The sequence below is a fragment of the Rattus norvegicus genome, chromosome Y (genome assembly GCF_036323735.1).
Source record: "Rattus norvegicus strain BN/NHsdMcwi chromosome Y, GRCr8, whole genome shotgun sequence".
Taxonomy (NCBI): domain Eukaryota; kingdom Metazoa; phylum Chordata; class Mammalia; order Rodentia; family Muridae; genus Rattus; species Rattus norvegicus.
In genome coordinates, this window is record NC_086040.1 from 24,449,959 (window position 1) to 24,468,584 (window position 18,626).

The 18,626-nt window shown below is 37.5% G+C and overlaps 1 long non-coding RNA gene across 1 annotated transcript; it reads left to right on the forward strand.

Annotated features, from left to right (window-relative positions):
* The first annotated feature begins 716 nt into the window (after positions 1-716).
* LOC134484307 (uncharacterized) lies at positions 717-18,036 on the forward strand. Its single transcript, XR_010061710.1, has 3 exons — positions 717-1,585; positions 3,585-3,686; positions 14,500-18,036. It is a non-coding gene; the product is annotated as an uncharacterized LOC134484307 (long non-coding RNA).
* Positions 18,037-18,626: the final 590 nt, after the last annotated feature.

Sequence of the window (18,626 nt, forward strand, 5' to 3'; positions counted from 1 at the left end):
TCTTTGGCTTAGTCATTTGTGGATTCTAAATTCTTGACCTAGTTTCACAGAATCCTTGTTAAAAATCAACGAAACACCCTAGCTGTATGAGGCACCAAATATATCTTAGCCATTCTGATTGGTGTGCTGTGGAACCTCAGGATTTTTTTTTATTTCCATTTACCTAGTGGCTAAGAATGTGGATATTCCTCAGTTGAGAATTCATTGTTCAGCTCTACACACACACACACACACACACATACACACACACAGACACACACACACACACACAGACACACACACACACTCAGCAACCAAATGTAGATAAGACTGATGAAGCTAAGGAGTCTATGCTGCCAGTGAACTGAAAACGGACATCTTTTTGGTAGAGTTTGAGAAAGGATTAAAAGAGCTAAAGGTGCTTTCAACCCTATCAGAACAACAATGATAATGAACCAGAGATTTCTGGTACTAAACCAATATTCAAAGACTATATATGGATAGAACTATGGCTCCAACGGCATCTGTGGCAAAGGATAGCGTTGTTGGTCACCAATGGAAGGAGAAGTCCAATGGAAGGAGAAGTTCTTGGTACTGCCTGGGTTTGACTCCAAGTTCAAGGGAAAGTCAGGGGGCAGTAAGGTGGGTTATATAAGAAGGTTAGCGGATTTAGATAGGGCAATTATGGAAAAGAAACTGGGAAAGGAAATAACATTTGAAATGCAAATGTAGAAATATCCAAATAAAAAAAGCAATAAAATTGTATTAAAAATAAAAAAAAATGAAAGAAAGAAAAGAAACCTGCCAGATAATCAAACCTATTGACAGAGAAATCCAAACAGTCACTGTCTGGAAATGGTATTCAGTGTAATACTAATGGAAAGACTGAGATGTTGAAGTCTCAACTATATCCCTTCCAGATATCAGTGTCAGACACAAATTGCTCTACAGGTATACAAAGCATGGAGGCATTTACACTGAGTTGAGGACACAATACATGTCTTTTCTTTGTTTCTTTGGACATTTTTCTTCAGGGCAAAAAGAGTAAAAGCCATGAGCTCTGAGGAGAACAACTGTGCCCTTCCCAACAACTAGCTTTTGGAATGAAGAAATTGATTATATAAAAACTCTGATTTACAGGAACCATAAGAAAAGAGAAGTCCAGATGCTTCTGAGAGGGTCCCAGCTCCTGATTTGCATATGTGGATGGCTCAGATCAAGGCTATCTGTTCAGCAATGCCAGTCATCCCCTACCAAGGAGTCACTGAGTTTTCCCAAGCACACATATTACTTCCCTTTTTTAGACAAAGGCAGAATGGCAGTTTCCTTCTACCCATTTCTGATCTTTTCATCCTCTTTGTTCTTACTCCAAAATGGATGTTTATTCTGAATTAGATGCCTATTACTGAACCCTAGAGGTACTGAAGGAATACCTGAGATGCAGATGAAGTCATGACAACAATTGTGACATCACAGAAGAAAAATCTCTCCAGGTTACAAGAGATTTTTCAGGCAAGGCCTAATGATGATATCACTGAGAACTGCCATGGCCTACGTGCTGAACAGCTTTCCTTACATTGACCATATTTGAGGGTGTCCTTTCCTGGTATGTCTCCTGTGACACAGTGGAAACCTTTATATCCTCCATCTCTGTAAAACTATAGATTTCGCTTTGCTTTATATGAGATTACATGCTCTGAACAGAAAAAATTAGTCAAGGGCTTGGAATGGGTAGAAAAGGTCTTTTAACATAGAATGAATGGGATTCTTTTGGATATTAATGTTATTCCCAGGTACATTTCGTGAAATACAGTTCAATTTTGTATCTTTTCTCTGCTTCCCAAAGGCCAGTATTTTCACTACGGACCTTCAATTGAATTAATATTGTATTTCACTTTCTTACTGTACATTCCTCGATATGGGACTTAATAAATATTTCTGAATGTGTACTAAAAAATTCGGTATTCCAATTCCTTTTTCTGCAATGATTTTGGAAACAAATGTGGCCCAGCTCTAGAATGAGTATAACATTGTATATATTGTATACCTACTTGAAATGATAAACTCATAAATCCTAATTTTATCCCAAAATTACCAGACATCAGTAAAGCAAAAAAAAAAAAAAAAAAAAAAAAAAACATGGACTGTAGAATTCGGTTCTCTATTCCAATTTGATACCAGTCCTGCATTATCTACCTTACTGTATTCCCGTGGCAAGACTAGAGTGTTGTGGATACTTGACTATGATTCTTTCTTAAGGCCAAACATAAGATTCACGAGGTTTGGAAGAGTGAGGAATGGCTTGAGGTCCTCAGTTTCATTAGGTTCATAAGAACAAGAGAGAGTCTACTTTGCACTGTCCTTTTTAGATTCTACTTTCTTGACATTATTCCCCAGAATCCATGTTAAAATTCCATCTAATTTCATATCTGTAGGTTACATATGTATATATATATATATATATATATATATATATATATAGAGAGAGAGAGAGAGAGAGAGAGATGGAGATGCAGATGTAGATATAGATATACAGATATATATATATATACAGATATATATATATACATATATATGTATATGGATATATATATATATATAGAGAGAGAGAGAGAGATGGAGATGCAGATGTAGATATAGATATACAGATATATATATACATATATATATATATATATATATATATATATATATATATATATATATCAGCCACCAAAACTAAATAAGATTGATGAAACTTAAAATTGCATGATCAGAAGATATGGATATAGGTCTTTCCTGAGAGACACAGCTAGAACATGTCAAATACAAAAGTGAATTGTAGTAGCAAAAAAGTGAACTGAAAGCACATCTCTTGTTGGTAGATTTTTGAGGAAGGATTACAGGAGCTGAAGGAGCTTTCAGTCCAATAAAAAAGACAATGCCAATGAACCGGAGTTTTCTTGTAATATATGAATATTCAAATATAGTACATGGATAGACCTATGGCCCCAACTTCATATGTAGCAGAGAATGGCCTTGCTGGGCACCAATAGAAAGAGATGCCCTGGGTCTAACCTAGGTTTTATTACCAATTCAAGGGAATTTCAAAGGGCAGTAAGGGGAATTATATAAGAAGTGTGGGGGGACGGGGAGGGATCGTATAGACAGGAAACTGGGAAAGGCAAAAATATTTGAAATGTAAATATGGAAAAATCAAATAAAAAAGCAAAAAAATTGCTAAAAATAAAAAGAATTAAATATGTTAAAGATAAGAAAACTGCCATCTAATCAGACATATTGACTGAGAAATCTGAAGGGTCACAACCAGGCAATGGGAGACAGAGTAATATTAGTGGAAAAATGATAGGATGAACTATAAACATGTCTCTCTCCCGAATACCAGTATCAGAGTCAAACTGCACTATAGGTATCCAAATAATCGAGGAGTTTACTCTGAGCTGAAGACACAATACTTGTCTTTCACTTCTTCCTTAGGACCTTTTTCTTCTGAGCAAAAAAAAAAAAAAATAAAAGCCATCAGCTCTAAGGAAAAGAACAGTGCCCTTCACAACGCCTGGTTTTTGGGATAAAGATATTAATGATATAAACTCTCTGACTAACAGGAACCACTAGAAGCAGGGAAGTCCAGATGCTTCTGACATGCTCCAAGCTCCGAGCTCCTGATCCCATGTGTGGAAGGCTCAGATCAATTCTATCTCTTCAAGGTAACTACTCAACTCCTACCAAGGACTCAGTGAGATTTCTCTGGGTGGACATATTTCTTCCTTTTTTTATACCAAGACAGAAGTCCATCTTCATTCTCCCCATCTCTGAGCTTTTCATCCTCTTTATTCTTACTCCCACATTGATGTTTCCTCTGAAATAGAGGCCAATTAGTAAAACCTATAGGTACTGAAGGAATATACGAGAGGCATTGCAGACATGACAACATGATATCACAGGAGAAACTAGGGATCTCCAAGATACAAGAGATTTTTTCATGGAGGGCCTAATGATGATGTAACTGAGAATTTCCATGGCCTACCTCTAAACAGCTTTCTTTACATTGAGCAGTTTCGAGAGTGCCGTTTCCAGGTATGTGCCCTGTAACACAGGAGAATCCTTTATGTACTCTGTCTCTCTAAATCTAGAGACTTCCCTTTGCTTCATTACTGTTTACATGTTCTGAATGGACAAAGTTAGTCAGGGTCTTGGCAGGGGTAGAAATGATCTAGACACACAGAGTAGAGGAGATACTTCTGGATAATAATTTTATTCCCAGTTCAATTCCTGTGACATACAGTGCAATTTCCTAGGTTTTCTCTGTTTCCTAAAGGACAGAATTTGCCCTACAGTATTTTGACTGAATATTGTATTACACTTTCTTATTGTACTTCTTTTATTGGAGACTTTGTATATATTCCTTTGTATATATATATATATATATATATATATATATATATATATATATATATATATTTGTGTACTCAAAAACTGTATTTTTCAATTCATTTTTTGCACTGATTTTGGCAACAAAGAGGGTCGAGTTATAGAGTAAATCTAAGACTTTAAATATAGTGTACCTAATTCAAAGGATAAACTCCCAAATCATAATTTTATCCCAATATTACCAGACATCAGTAAAGCAAAGGACAAAATGAAGTACAGATTATGTTTCTTGTAGTCCCATTAGATATCAGTACTCTAATATCTGAATTCCTGAGTTCACAGGGACGGACTTGAGGGTTTTAAATAAATTACCCCGATTCTTTCTTCTGGTAAAACATAAGATTCAGGAGGATGGGCAGGGAGAAAAATCACTTGAGGTCAAGATAAACCTCAACTTCAATAGTTTCATAAGAACAGGAGGGAGTCTATTTGACATTGTCATTTGGTGATTCTACATTCATGACCTAGTTTCCCAGAAAACATGTTAAAATTCCACCCAACATCCTAGCTGTAGGAGCCAGCAAAATGTGTGTGTGTGTGTGTGTGTGTGTGTGTGTGCGCATACATTTTCTATATATATTTCAGACACCAAAATTAGATAAGATTGATGATGCTAAGAAGTGCATGCTGTGTGGAAAACAAGGGCACTGGAGAAAAATTCCTGAAGAAACCATGGCCTATGATCTAAGATCAAGAATCAACAAATGGGATCTCATAAAACTGAAAAGCTTTTGAAGGCAAAGGATACTGTGGTTAGGAAAAAACAGCAACCAACATATTGGGAAAAGATCTTTACCGATCCTACAACAGATAGAGGGCGCAATATATCTCCAAACTCAAGAAGTTAGACAGCCGCAGGGAGTCAAATAACCCTATTAAAAAATGGGGTTCAGAGCTAAACAAAGAATTCACAGCTGATGAACACGGAATGGCAGAGAAACACCTAAAGAAATGTTCAACATCTTTAGTCATAAGGGAAATAAAAATCAAAGCAACCCTGAGATTTCACCTCACACCAGTGAGAATGGCTAAGATCAAAATCTCAGGTGACAGCAAGTGCTGGCAAGGTTGTGGAGAAAGGGGAACACTCCTCCATTGTTGGTGGGATTGCAGACTTGTACAACCCTTCTGGAAATCAGTCTGGAGGTTCCTCAGAAAATTGGACATTGAACTACCTTAGTATCCAGCTATAACTCTCTTGGGGATATACTCAAAAGATGCCCAAACATATAAAAAAAAGACACGTGTTCTACTATGTTCATAGCAGCCTTATTTATAATAGCCAGAAGCTGGAAAGAACCCAGATGCCCTTTAAGGGAGGAATGGATACAGAAAATGTGGTACATCTACACAATGGAATATTACACAGCTATCAAAAACATCGCCTTTATGAAATTCATAGGCAAATTGATCAAACTGCAAAATATCATCCTGAGTGACGTAACCCAATCACAGAAAAACACACATGGTATGCACTCATTGATAAGTGTCTATTAACCCAAATGCATGAAATATCCTAGATGCACAGAACACGTGATACTCAAGACGGATGATCAAAATGCGAATGCTTCACTCCTTCTTTAAAAGTGGAACCAGAATACACTTGGCATGGAATAGGGAGGCAAAGATAAAATGAGCGGCAGAAGGAACACCCATTCAGAGCCTGCCCCACATAGGGCCTATACATATACAGTCACCCAATTAGAAAAGATCGATGAAGCAAAGAAATGCAGACTGACAGTTACCACATGTAAATCTCTCCTGAGAGGCACAGTCAGAATACAGCAAATACACAGGCGAATGCCAGCAGCAAACCAATGATCTGAGAAAGGGACCTGCGTTGTAAGAATCAGAAAAAGGACTGGATGACCCTGAAGGGGTTCGAGACCACATATGAACAACAATACCAACCAACCAGTGCTTCCAGGGAGTAAGCCACTACCCAAAGACTATACATGGACTGACCCTGGGCTCCAATCTCATAGGCATCTATGAATATCCTAGTAAGAGCACCAGTGGAAGGGGAAGCCCTTTGTCCTTCTAAGACTAAATCCCCAGTGAACGTGATTGTTGGGGGGCTGGAGGTAATGGGGGGAGGATGGGAAGGGGATCACCCATATAGAATTGGTTATACAATGGACACCTTTACATACTACATCTCCCTAAAGTTAGAAACTATTTCTTGCTTCATTAGTGTATACATGCTGTAAATGTAGAAGGTCAGGCACTGGGCATACAGAGAAAGGATCTAGGAACATGGGGTGAAGTAGATTCTTCTGGACAATCATTTTATTCCCAATTCCATTCCTCTGACATACAATTCAATTTCCTAGGTTTTCTATGTTTTCCACAAGCCAGTATTTTTTCTACAGACCTTTAATTGAATGAATTTCACATTACATTTTCTTATTTTACATTCCTTGATAGGGGACTTTATAAATATATTCCTGAATGTGTACTCAAAACTTCTGTTTTCCAATTCCAATTTTTTAAATGATTTTTTTCAACAAAGGGGACTCAGCTATAGAGTATAATAATTTAAATATTATGTACCTACTTCAAAGGATAAACTCCCTAAACCTTATTTTATCCAAAAATTACCAGACATCAGTAATGCAAAAAACACCATGGAGTGTAGAATGCAGTTCTCTTGTCCCATTAGATATCAGTTCTCATATATCTACCTTCCTGTGTTCCCAGTCCCTGTCTTGAGGGTTTTGGATGTTCTACCATGATTATTTCTACAGGCAAAACATAATATTCAGGAGGATGGGCAGTGAGAGGAATGGCTTTAGGTCCAGTAAAACCTCAAAACCAATATGTTCATATGAACAGGAGGGAGTCTATTGGTCATATTCATTTGTGGATTATAAAATCTTGACATAGTTGTGCAGAATCCATTTTGAAATTGCACCTAACCAGCTGTACGAGCCAAAAAATGTATATTTACTAGCCACAAAAACTAGATAATGTTGATAAAGCTAAGCAGTGCATTCTGCAAGGAAGCTGATATAGATCTTCCCTGAGAGACACAGGAAGAACCTGTCAAGCAGAGAAGTGAATGCAAGTGGCAAACCAGTGAACTGAAAACAGACCTCTTGTTGGTATATTTTGAGAAAGAATTAAAGGAGCTGAAGTGGTTTTCAACCCCATAAGAACAACAATGCCAATGAACCAGAGCTTTCTGGGTCTAAACCAATATTCAAAGACTAAATGGACAGACCTATGGCTCCAACTGGATATGTAGCAAAGGATGGCTTTTTTGTGCATCAACAGGAGAAGCCCTTCATCCTCCCTGGGTTTGACTCCCAGTTCAAGGGAATGTCAAGGAGCAGTAAGGGACATTGTAGAAATGGGGAGAGGGACAGTTTAGGGATCTTATGGGCCGGAAATTGGGGAGGAAATAACATTTGAATTGTAAATATAGAATTATCCAATTGAAAAAAGGAATAAAATTTGCTAAAAAAAATAAAAGAAATTAAAGTAAAGAAATCTGCCACCTAATCACACCTACTGATTCAGAAATCTAAAAGGTCACTGTCAAGGAATGGAACTCAGATTATTACTAGTGAAAAGACTGAGATGATGAAGTCTCAACTAGAAACAATTCTATCTCCCAGATATCAGTGTCAGACACAAACTGCAAAATAAGACCAATTTTTCCCTAAGTTTCAAACCACAGATGAAAATCACCACGTGATTCAGGTAGTCTCTTTACTCTCCTTAAAACAAACTTAAGCACCTTCTATTGTTGTTGTAAAAATTAATAAAAATAAAAAATAAAAAATAAAAATGAAACAGTAAATGTTTTTCTCTGGTTGGTTTACCCTGCTTGGGTTCCACACCTCAGTGCCCCAGATATCTGCTGGATATCTTGGCAGAAACACAGCCCAGCCACACACTTTCTTACAGTGAGACTCTTACATATAAAAACACACCACACAATAATCTTATTTCCAATTGGTAAGATATAATTGCCCACTTAAACATACAAAGCCCGGTACCATCTATCCCTTGCACCTTATATTTACCAAGTCTCCAGCTTCTCCCACAACGACTCCTTGCTTCTCCTCTCTCTCTCTCTTTCTTTACTCACTCTCCCAAATATATCAACCCTTTCATGCTTTAGTTTCTCTTTCTCTTACAAAGACTCCTAGCTTCTCCCCTCTCTCCATCGCCTGTCAATTCTAACTCTTCTCAGTTCCCCATCCTGTCTCTAAACCGTTCCCTTCTCCTCCTAGCTTCCTTCTCCCCCCCTATCTCCATCTCCGGTCTCTTCTAACACTTCTCAGTTCCCCATCCTATCTCTAAACCATTCCCTTCTCCTCCTTGCTTCCTTCTCCTCCCTTCACACTCCCAACTGTGCCATCCTCTCCCCCTCCTGCTCAGGTTCCACTGGCTCAACTGTCAGCAACTGTTCTCTCTAACCCTATTCTCTGAATCTAATCCCCCTCTTGCTCCTGACATTTCCCTCTGTCCAAATCTCACGCTCTTGCCTTTATTTAACAAATTCAGAGAAAATTTCAAGGCAAACCACAACATTCTATCAATTCTAAAATCAATATGCAACTTAAAACTCAGGGCTTTAGCCCAAAATATATCCATCACTTAAGCTCTCTACCCGGAGCCACAGATTTTTCTTTAACCTTAATAACTTCTACAATATATGTCTGCATTCACTCTGCCTGCTGTTACAGACATTTATCACAACTCTCAACTTGGCGGTAGTGACTAATTTTTCCTTATCTAAGTTCTGAAGCTTTTATGAAAATCCCCCCTGTTTCAGGAAATGTCCCTACACTCTTCTTTCTAAAACCAAATTTTATCACTTTTTAATAATACCTTTAATAATGAAGTACCTTGTGTAGCTAGGATTTAATCCCAAAATTCACTTGGAGCCCACCTTAAAAAGAATATGAGTATCCTGAAAAACTTTCTAAACAACTTTCTTTAAAAAGCAGCTTTAATCTCTTAACTCTCTGAGCTGCCCTTACTTATCACAGAGCAGCGGACCTACAGCCTGTCAGTACAGGCTGCTTCACTTTTTCATTATTTGAATTCCTGGCCTTAAGTTATCACATGCCTTAACATAGAGCCTGTGTCCTCTTACTTAGAAAATAAAACTTTTCAGTAAACTCTAAGGAATGCTATTGGATTCTTGATCATCACCTTGGTTCATGATCTGTTGTAAAAAGAGAAAAGAAAAAAGTAATGTTGCCTTTTACACCGCTAGCACTGGCACCATATTGTCCCATGATATCTGGTAGATATCTTTGGGAAAACACATCCCCACTCCTTGGCTGCCCAGTGTCTCTTGCGGCTACACACTTTCCTATCCTCAAACCCTCATGTAAAAGAACACACAACACAATAATTTTGACCCAATTAATAAGATATAATTGCCCACTTAAACAAACAAAGCACTTTACCATCTATCCCTTAGGAACATTAATACCAACCTGTAAATACAGAGAGCAGAATCTTGACTTCACCTTCAATGGCTTCTCACCCTCTCCTCTTCCTGTCTCTCCCTTTTCCTCTAGTCTCCTCCTCTCCTTTCAAACATCTCTCCCGCCCATCCATCCTTCTCCTCCAATGACAGGATTCCTTCTATCCTGTTCCTGCCCCTCACATGTACTTTACAAATTCAATGGGAGGTGGTTCTTGTGAAGTCACCTGAGTTCTGAGTACAAGACTAGGCAACTATCCTTGGGCCAGTGGATTTAGCATCAAAATACAGATAACTTCAGGGCAAACCACAACAAGTAGCTTTGATATCCTAGTGAAATCTTTCAAGCCGTTAAAAATTGCAAATGTGAACATGTACTAATTTTCTTCTCCTGCTTGATGGTGAAAAAAGTGGTACCCAACACTGTATGAGACCTAGTATTACATAATACATGTAGAGAAAACAAATTACTCCCAAGGCCAAAGTAACTTCATAAGTAAGCAATTTGTTATAAAGTAACAAAGAACAAACAAAGTACTTTTTTCAGTTGGTTTCCCTTCACTGTAGGCAGCAATTTGAATTTCTAGAGCAATGGTTAAGTATTGTATTATTTATCATTAAAAGTACCCTAATAAGAATCTTAAAAAAAAAAAGAAATCTAAACATCTGTATAAAAACGTCATATCTGCTTTAAATGATCAGAATATACGTCTGTGTTTGGAAATCCTTATTAAATCTTATCAGGAAGCTGAGGGTAAAACTGGGTCAGAAATGAGTCATCAACAGTCCAGCTTCTGTGACAGTCACACCATTACCTGTACCACCATTGTTCTTGATCCCTGACCTTAAAAGGTCCCAGCCTTTCCGAACTTCAAATTGTTCTATATATATATATATATATATATATATATATATATATATATATATTTTACATCAGAGACAGTAGTGAAAACATCTTAGCCAGCTTCACGAACAATTTTATTTTCCCAAAAGCTTTTTAAGGGTTGTGGTCGTCTCTGACCATTGTACATTTCTTCAGGCAATGATGGAAGCACTGATCTGCCCCAGAGGCAATCCCTAAATGACCTTGACCACTGTTATTGCCAATACCAATGGTGCTGCCTTTTGAGTGGTGGGAATCTCCATGAGGATTTTCATGCACTTCTTAGATTAAGAGAGATATGAGTGGTATAACTGAGCAACACTCTGCATGAAGTCCTCGTTGGGTTCATTACTCACCAAGGTCCAATGAGGCTGTGCTGAAGAGTGGGCCATAACCCAGGAGTTCTAAATCTCTATGCCATTTCTCCTTCTCAGGCCTTGGCCATACTCCATGTCAGAACCAAATTTGAACCATTCTTTTACCATGGATAGAATTTCAAATACTCTACTGATAGTGGGCATCCTTACGTTGTCCTTGACTTTAATGGAATTGCTTTATGTTTCTCTCCATTTAGGTTGATGTTGGGTACCGACTTGCAGCTCATTGCTTCTATTATGTTTCTGCATAGGACTGGTATCCCTGCTCGCTCTTATCCTTTTAACATGAAAAGGGTTTCGAATATTTTTGCAAGCCTTTTCAGCATCTAATCAGATTATCATGTGATTTTTTTCTTTTATTTTCATTAGGTAGTGCATTATATTGATGGATTTTCAGAAATTGAACCATCCCTGCCTCCCACTAGAAATTAATAATTGCACAGCATAACCTACAGAAGTGTTCTCATATTCACACACATACTCTAACAGCTCCTCCAAAAAACAAAAACGAAACATGTTAACAAAAAAAGCCATGCACCCTACAGAACATATCTAATACTCACATACACACTCAAACATCCCAATCGAAAAAACAAAAACCAAAAAATATGCAATCAAAAAAAAATAACCATGCTTCGACAACATCAAAATAGAATGAACTAAATATCACTTATCATTAATGCCTTTAAGCATTAATGGCCTCTACTCAATAGTAAAAGAACACAGGCTATCACAATGGATTTATAAACAGGATCTATCCTTCTGTTGCACTCAAGAAACACAATACAGCAACTGAGATAGACACAACCTCATACAAAGGTGTTTGAAAAGCTTTTCCAAGCAAATAGACACAAGAAACAAATGGCGTAGATATTCTAACATCCAGCAAATCAGACATGCAACCAAAAGTAATCAATAGAGTTGGGGAAGGACAATTCATATGCATCAGAAGAAAAATCCACCAAAATGCCATCTCGATTCTAGATGTCTATATGCCAAAGACAAAGGCAGCAATATTGCTGAAGCTTAAATATCAAATCGAACCTCACAAATGAGTAGTAGGGAATATCAATGTCCTACTCTTACCAAGGGCAGGCCATTGAGACAGAAATTAAAAAAAAAATGATGTAACTAACACGGGTTCAATTAAGTTGACCTCACTGATATCTACATAATAATTCACCTGAATACAAAAGTAAACACTCTCCTTTCAGTACCTCATGGAACCTTATCCTAAACTGACCATGTTCTCACACTCTAAGAAAGCCACAAGGGATACAGAAAGACTGTGCTAACCATTGTATTTTCTCAGATGACAATGGATTAAAACTGGACTTCAACAATAAGAAAAAGTGTATAAACTCATTGAAATTCAATAACTCGCAACTGAAGAACCATCCGTTCAGAGAAGACATATAAAAAAGCATTCCTAGAATTCAAAGAAAATGAAGGCACAGCTTCTCCAAACTTAAGGGAAATAAGGAAAGCATTGCTAAGAGGAACATGCATATGCAGCACAAGGCGCTTTCATAAAGAAACCAGAGAGAACCAACACTAGCAACTTCCCAGCACACCCTAAGTCTCTAAAATAAAAAGAAGCAAATACATATTAAAGGAGGAGACAGCAAGAAATAATCAGACTCGGGGTGAAAGTGGTACATCAGAAACAAAGAATACAAAGATCAACAAAAAAAAAAATAGCTGGTTCCTTGGGAACATCAACAAGACAGACAAACCCTAAGACAGATAATGTACTAGGAGGAGAAATAGCATCCAAATCAGAAATGATCAGGGAGCCACATCGATGGACACTGATGAAAGTCACAAAATCCTTAGGTCTCACTTCAGAAACCTGGTGGTTACACAATTTGAAGCTCTGAATGAAATGGATGATTTTGTAGATGGATAACACTGACCACATGTAAACTGAGGTAAGATAAACTATGTAAATAGCTCTACAACACCTAAAGAGACAAAAGAGTAATTAAAAGTTTCCCCACTGAAAGAGCCACAAGGCCAGATTGTTTGAGCACAGAGTCCTACCAGATTTTCAAAGAATTCTCAACACACTCCAAAAAACAGAAACAGGAGGAAAATTGCCAAACTTATTCCTTGACAGCACAGTCACCCTGACACCTAAATCACAAAAGGACTTAACACAGCAAGAATTTCAGACGAACTTCCCTTAAGAACATAGGTGGAAAAAATACTAGGTAAAATTATAGAAAACAAAATCCAAGGACACATGAATATTCCATCCAGTGCCATCTAGTAGGCTTCCTCCTGTAGCTGCAGGAGTGGTCCAGTCTATGAAAATCGATCAAAGTGATTCACCATATAAGCAAACTGAAGTGTAAAAATTTCTGCCCTCAGCATTTCACATTAACTTGTGAGCTACACATGGAGTTAAACTTTGTTTAAGTTGCATATAAACCTATATATATATATATATATATATATATATATATATATATATATATATATATATACCTAGCTATACTACTCCTGGCCTTATAACTGAAAAGACCTCTGCCATACCTCAAGGACATGTGCTCCATAAGTTTCCTTACTGCTTTCTTCATAATAAGAAGGAAATAGAAATAACCCAGATGCCCCTCAACCAAAGAATGGCTACAGAAAATGTGGTTCATTTATAGTATGGAATACTATGCAGCTATGAAAATAAGTACATTGTGAGGATGTAGTCAAGTAGATGGAATGAGAAAGTATTGTTCTGAATGAGGTAATTGAGACACAAAATAACATGTACATATTCACTTAAAAGAAGGTATTAGCCATAAAGTACAGAATTCACAAGCTACGATCTACGGAACCAAAGAAGCTAAACAAGAAGAAAGGCCTAAGAAAATGCTTAAATTTCACTCAGAAAGATGAATAAAATAATGAGAGTAGGCAGATGGAAGGAAAGGATTGGGTGGTGAGAGGATGGGAAGGGAAATGGGGTTTGAGAATCATTTCTTGGGAGAGACGGGCAAGAGGGACAGAGGGCCAAGAGAATAAACTGAAATCAGTGACTGTCCAGGGTGGGTGATATCTGTATTATTTGCCTGCAATATGGGATGTGTGAGGCTACCCCAGCATCCATGAGGGTGACTTTAGCTGAGATTCGTAGCAGTGGGGATACGGGTACTGAAATGGTCACTTTCCATAGCCACAGAGGACCCAAGGTGGAAGGATAATAACCCAAACACACTCCCAAAATTTTGACCCAGAATTTGTCCTCTCTATAAGAAACACAAGTACAGAGATGGAAGAGGAAATGAGGGAATGGCGACAAGGTAAGTGGCCGGATGTGAGACTTATCCTATGGGCAAACGGCAAACCCTGACATTATTAATGGTCCTTTCTTATGTTTGCAGACAGGAGGGTAGCATTATTGTCCTCTGCAAGACTCAACGGAGCAGCCGACTGACACAGGTGCACAGACATACGGCCAAATATCGAATGGAGCTCAGTGAGTCTCACTGAAGGGCTGAGGGAAGGGCAGACAGAGAAAGAGGAGCACAATGATCTTCAGGTGGGGTCACTAAACCAGTCGCTTGTCTGTGGATCCTGTTCTCCTACCCGGGCTGCGTTTTCAGGACCTGGTGGGAGACGATGAATCTAGTTGAGTAGAGACTTGATGTGCCAGGGGAGAGGGTGACCCAGAGGGGTCCTCCACTCTCTCAGATAAGAAGGGGAGAGGATAGAAGGAGGGAGTATAAATGGTAGGAGCCTGGAGGAGTGTGGTTCCAGGGCAGCATTCAGAATGCTACCTGGTGAATAGATGCAACCATTCTAGCAAGGGACTCAGGCATGACATCACTGGGAAGGGGGCGGGACATCATGGGTGTGGGACATGACATCATGGTGGTGGGGCATGACATCACGATTATCCATCAGAAGTAATTATCTGGCTAAACATTCATCACGAGTGTCAGCTCCACAGGCTCACTGAAGATCCTAAACCATAGTTGTTAGTGAAGTTATATATTGAAAAACACAGTCAATATCTTATCTTGTGTCCTTTCACCTGTACCAAATCGTTTGATCTCTTTGTTTGACTCTTGATAACTGTTTTGGAACCTCTTGGAATGTGTTCTGAGTAGGATTAAGTCTGTTTACCCTCTCAGAACAATTAAATGGTGACACCTGGGAGACTGGCAGAGTTGTCACTGGAATTTTGACTAATAGAAAGAGACTTATAGCAGTCCCACTATAAAAGAGCTTAATAACCATTGATATAATTTTAAGAATTATTGTAGGATCGTTATTAAGACTAAAGAATTCATCTACTTGTCTGTATACTAACACTACGGGACAGTACAACTTCATAGGCCTGCAGAGATGTGCTCCAAAGGTGCTATAACTCAATTATTGTTATATATGTCTAATAATAACAACAGGAATAGCATTTTAATAGCAGGAAACTTTCCCAAAATGAATCCATTACAGCCTTGCTTAATAAGGGTGTACCAGTTGTGGATTATAAAGTAATCCGATGCTGTTCATCTGAGGATGATCACCTGCCAGTTATTAGCTTGTCCAGTCATGGCTCCTGACACTTTCTTCTCAGTCCCACATAGTACCTTCTCCAAAACTGACAATATGATCCATCACAAAACAGGCCTCAACAAATACAAGAAGACTGAATTAATCCCTTGCATCCTATGAGATCACTAAACACTAAGAATGGTCTTCAATAACAACAAGAACAACCAAAAACCCACATATACATGGTAGCTCAGGAATGATTTACTCGAGGAGAACTTGTTCAAGGAAGAAATAAAGAAAAAATTAAAGACACTTTTGAATTTAATGAAAATGAAGGCATAACTTGGGAACACAAAAAAGAAATTCTAAGAGGAAAACTCATAGCTCTGAGAGCCTCCACAAAGAAACAATTGCTATGATCCACTAGTAGTTTGACAGAACACCTGAAATCTCAGAACCAATACAAATCCAAATACACCAAGAGGACTATACAGCAGGAAATAATCAAACTCCAGACTGAAATCAACCAAGTAGAAACAAAAGGAATTATATAAAGAATCAACAAAACCAGGAGCTGGTTCTTTGAAAAATCCAGAAATAGGTAAATCCTTAGTATTCAAATTAAAAATAACAAAATCAGAATTGAAATAGAGATATAACCATTGAAAATGAGAAAACTCGAAAAATTATCAGATCCTACTATAAAAGCCTATGCTTAAAAAAACGGGAAAGTAAGGAATAAATGGATAATTTTCTATTCAGATACAAGTTACCAAAGTTGAATCAGGATCAGATAAACCATCTAAATACTCCCATAACTCATAAAGTAGTAGAAGCAGTCATTAAATATCTCCCAACCAAAGATCCCAGGACTGGAAAGGTTTAGTACAGAATTCTCTCAGACCTTCACAGAATACCTAATACCAATATTCTCCAAACTATTCAACAAACTAGAAATAGAAGAAACACTACACAATTCTTTCTCTGATGCCATAGTTATGCTTATAACTAAAGCAAACAAAGACCCATCAAAAAAAGAGAATTTCAGACCAATTTATTCATGAATATCCCTGCAAATATTCTCAGTAAATTTCTTTCAAACCAAATCCAAGAACACATCAAAACAATCATCCATCATGATCAAGTAGGCTTCATCCTGGAGATACTGGGATTGTTTAATATACAGAACCTGATCACTAATCAAACTAATCCCACTATAAAAACAAATTCAAAGAAAAGAAAACAATTAATTATCTCATTAGATGCTGAGAAAGCATTTTACAGTTAAAAGTCTTGGAAATATCTTAAATTCAAGGACCATACTGAAGCACAGTAAAAGCAATATACAGCAAACCAGTAGCCAGCATCAAACTAAATGGAGAGAAATTTAATGCAATCCCACTAAAATCAGGAACTAGACAAGGACACCCACTCTTTCCCTACCTTTTCAATATAGTATTCGAAGTCCTAGCCAGAGTAATTAGACAACAAATGTAGGTAAACAGACTAATATTCCAAATGAAGTATTCAAAATGTCACTATGTGCAGATGATGTGGTAGTATATTTAATTGGCCCCAAAATTTCCACCAGTGAATTTATAAGCCTAATAAACAACTTTAGCAAAGTGGCAGGGTAAAAAATTGATTCAAACAAATCAGTACTCTACTCAAAAGAGAAATAGACTGAGAAAGAAATTACAGAAATGACACACTTGACAACAGTCAAAAAGCATATGAAATACTTCAGTGTGACTCTAACCAAGCAAGTGAAAGATATATATGACAAGAACATATGTCTCTGAAGAATTAAATTGAAGGTCTCAGAAATTAGAAAGATCTCCCATGCTTGTGTATTGACAGGACAAATGTTGTGAAAATGTCCATTTTGCCAAAAGCAATTTACAGATTCAATTCAATCCCCATCAATATTACAAGTGAATTCTTCACAGACATAAAAATGACAGTTTGCCAATTTATTTGGAATAAAATAAATCCCAGGATAGAGAAAACTATTCTCAAAAATAAAAGCATTTTGGGGAAATCACCATCCCTGAGCTCATGTTGTGTTACAGAGCAATGGTGATGAAAAACTGTAATGTATTGGTATTGAGACAGGCAGGTAAATAAATGGAATAGAATTGAAGATGCAGAAATGAACCCACACAGCTATGGCCACTTGGAAATTGATAAAAGATCTAAAACCATTCAGTGGAAAAAACGATAGCATTTTTTAAAAAATTGTGCTGTTTCACCTGAAGGGCAGAATGTAGAAGAATGCAAATTAATCCATTCTTATCTCCTTGTACAAAGTTTAAGTAAATGTGGATTAAAGTCCTCCACATAAAGATCACCAGTGGAACAGGAAGCACTTGGTCCTGGTAAGACTGAAACCCCAGTGAATGTGATTGTTGGGGGAGGGTGTCAATGGAGGGAGGGTGGGGATGGGAACACCCATAAAGGGGAGGGGGAGGGCTTAGTGGGATGTTTGCCTGGAAAACTGGAAAGGGAATAACACTGGTAATGTAAATAAGAAATACTCAAGTTAATAAAAAAAATTTAAAAAAAGACCTCCAAATAAAACCAGATACACTGAAACTAACTGATGAAAAAGCAGGGAAAAGCCTTGAACACTTTAGAATTGGGGAAAATTTCCTGAATACAACACCAACGTCTTTTGTTCTAAGATCAAAAATTGAAAAATGAAACTTCATAAAATTTCAAAGTTTCTGTAAGGCAAAGGACACTGTCATTACTTCCATACAGCAACTAACATCTTGGGAAAAGATATTTAAAAATCCTATATCCGATGGAGCACTAATCTACAATATATACAAAAAATTCAATAAGCTATCCTTCAGAGAACCAAATAACACTATTTAATAGTGGACTACAGTTCTAAACACAAAAATTCTCAACTGATGAATATTGAATGGCTGAGAAGCACCTAAAGATATTTTCAACATCCTTTGTCCTTGGGGAAAAGCAAATCAAAACAATCCTGAGATTCTACCTC